At 42.7% G+C, this 2,900-nt stretch overlaps 1 protein-coding gene across 1 annotated transcript in view; it reads right to left on the reverse strand.

Moving 5' to 3' along the window:
- ZNF761 (zinc finger protein 761) overlaps positions 1–2,610 on the reverse strand; it is a 29,599-nt gene extending 26,989 nt beyond the window's left edge. Inside the window, exon 1 of the mRNA XM_011980136.1 lies at positions 2,558–2,610. The gene's annotated coding sequence lies outside the window, so the exon portion shown is untranslated. The remainder of the gene's footprint in view (positions 1–2,557) is intronic.
- Positions 2,611–2,900: the final 290 nt, after the last annotated feature.

Genomic DNA, 2,900 nt, shown 5'->3' on the forward strand with positions numbered 1-2,900 from the left:
TATTTGTTATGTATAACAAATATATAAATATCCATTATATATACTATGTTATATATGTATAATATATCTTATATATATATAACAAAATAATGAAGCCTACACAGACTCACAAAAAACTAGATGTTAATACTAAGGGTTGTCATTTTCCCCAGATTTTCAAACTGTAAAAGTTGTTCAAAATATATACATTTGTGTGTGTATATGTATGTATATGTATATGTGTGTGTGTGTTTATATATATAAAGGCTTTAAAAATATAAAAAGTAGCAAGTTTTGTTTAACTGAAGAGGAATCTCATCTTGCTGGAAAAGGACACTTCGGCAATTGGGGGCAGGGGGAATCTTGTGGGATCTAAGAAAACAGGAAATGCCCCATCCTAGAGGAAGCAATCACCCTTTCAACTGCCTGACCTGAGGAATCGTCAGATATCTGTAGGAATGCAGGCGTGCGCAGAGGCAGCCACTACGCAGAGGCAGCCACTACGGCATTCTTTATACAGGGAAAAATCACAAAGGACCCACTTGTCATTCAGCCAATTTCCAATGCAGATGGCAAAGAGCAAGGTAGCCATGTTTACTAACAGGACAACATGTAAATTCACAACCAGCAGAATCAAATATCAAAGCAAAATGTTTACTAAAACACAAAGAAGAAAACAACAGACACTGGGGTCTACTTGAGGGTGGAGTGTGGGAGGAAGGAGGCAGCAGAAAAAATAACTATTGGGGGCCAGACGCGGCAGCTCACGCCTGTAATCCCACCACTTTGGGAGGCCGAGGCAGGTGAATCACCTGTCAGGAGTTCAAGATCAGCCTGGCCAACATGGTGAAACCTGTCTCTAGTGAAAATACAAAAATTAGCAAGGCGTGGTAGCAGGCCTCTGTAATTTCAGCTACTCGGGAAGCTGAGGCAGAAGAATCGCTTGAACCCAGGAGGCAGAGGTTGCAGCGAGTTGAGATCATGCCATTATACTCCAGCCTGGGCAACAAGAGCAAAACTCAGTCTCAAAAAAATAAATTAATTAAAAATAACTATTGGGTACGGGGCTTAACACCAGAGTGATGAAATAATCTATACAACAAACCCCAATGACACTCGTTTACCTGTGGAACAAACCTTCACGTGTAGCCCCAAACCTAAAGTGAAAACAGAAATATAGAAACTTTTTTTCTTTTTTTTTTGAGATGCAGTCTTGCTCTGTGCCCAGGCTGGAGTGCAGTAGCACAATCTCTGCAACGCCCTACTGCAATGTCTACTGCAACGTGCACCTCCCAGGTTCAAGCGATTCTCCTGCCTCAGCTTCCTGAGTAGCTTGGATTACAGGCACGTGCCGCCACGCCCAACTAATTTTTGTAACTTTTAAAAAAAAATTTATTGTAGAATTTTTTCTAAAGTCTCACAATGATGCAGAAATACACGTGTACAAGACTTGCTCTGATGCCTGGCAAAAAACTGACAGTAGCGGCTCCCCAGTGAGGCTGGAAGGAGGGTGGAGGACGTGACTGGGAATGGAGACGCCTTATGGCCAAGGGTCTAAGCTGCAGCTTTGCTTGGAGTTTTACCACAAAACAAATATACTCATCATGTGATGTTTAAATAGAAAAAATATATATTTAATAATAATTGTTGGGGCTGGGCACGGTGGCTTGCACCTGTAATCCCAGCACTCCAGGAGGCTGAGGTGGGCAGATCACCTGAGGTGAGTAGTCTGAGACCAGCCTGGCCAACACAGTGATACCCATCACTAATAAAAATACAACAAAATTAGCTGGACATGGTGACGTGTGTTTATAATCCCAGCTACTCGGGAGGTTGAGGCAGGAGAATTGCTCGAACCTCGAAGGTGGAGGTGGCCGTGAGCCACAATCATGTCACTGCACTTCAGCCTGGGCGATACAGCAAGACTACGTATATTTGAAATATAACAACATTATCATAATATAATAATAATAATAATAAAAATTATAACCATTTTTACTGAAAACACCTGTTTCACAAGCCTCTCCACAGTAACACCACAGTCTCCATGAGCTTAATATGCTAAGAATGGTTTAATGAATCTCCTGCTATTATTTAGGTTGATTTCATACTCTTAAAATAATGATGGAATAAAACACTTTGTATCATTCGTGTCTGTGTACAAACTTTCCATTCTAATTAGTAAGATTTTTGGAGTCAGAAACATAGTAACTCATTCAATTACCTAAAAGTGTAGTAAAAAATCAGGCAGAAAACATTTCTCCATATTGGTCTTCTTTTCTGGAATTTACCATGTACTTTGTGCACATGAATACGTGACTTCCAGTGGCAGCTGCTCTAATCCTGGTCCACAGAGACCAGACAGAGCAGCCAGATGTGGCCCCTGAACAATCCCTGCTGCCCAACAGCACTGACACCACGGGACCCTCACCCCGTCTCCATCCATGTCTGGTGTGAGCCCTTCCCAGGCCCATGCCCAGTGCAGCCTCTTCCCAAGTTCATGTCACTGGGTCATGAGAGATGGAATCTAAGCGAGATGAGAGGGACTGAGGGAAGGCATGGGTGAGGGTGAGCAAACCTGTCAGACAGGACGCTTCAGACTCAGAGAAGATTCCCAACTCTAAGTCCAGCGTTTCCAAAAGGAAGGAGACAGAACAATCCACCAAGAACATCATCTCACCTGAGGAAGAGCCATCCCTGACTCCTTTGCTTTCCTCTTCCTCTTCTGTGTTTCTTCCTCACATACCAAGAGTGTTTAGAAGTCAATCCTGAATGTTAGAAATATGTTGTTTATTGCTCAGAATCAAGAAACCCCCTCTCTGTAACGCAATGAAACATACAAAGGAGACCTCACCCTGTGCTGCCCACCGCACCAAGGATGATAAACTCCTACAGGAAAACTCCCACTTCTCTCCTGAAGG

The sequence above is a fragment of the Mandrillus leucophaeus genome, unplaced genomic scaffold (genome assembly GCF_000951045.1).
Source record: "Mandrillus leucophaeus isolate KB7577 unplaced genomic scaffold, Mleu.le_1.0 Scaffold104, whole genome shotgun sequence".
NCBI lineage: Eukaryota > Metazoa > Chordata > Mammalia > Primates > Cercopithecidae > Mandrillus > Mandrillus leucophaeus.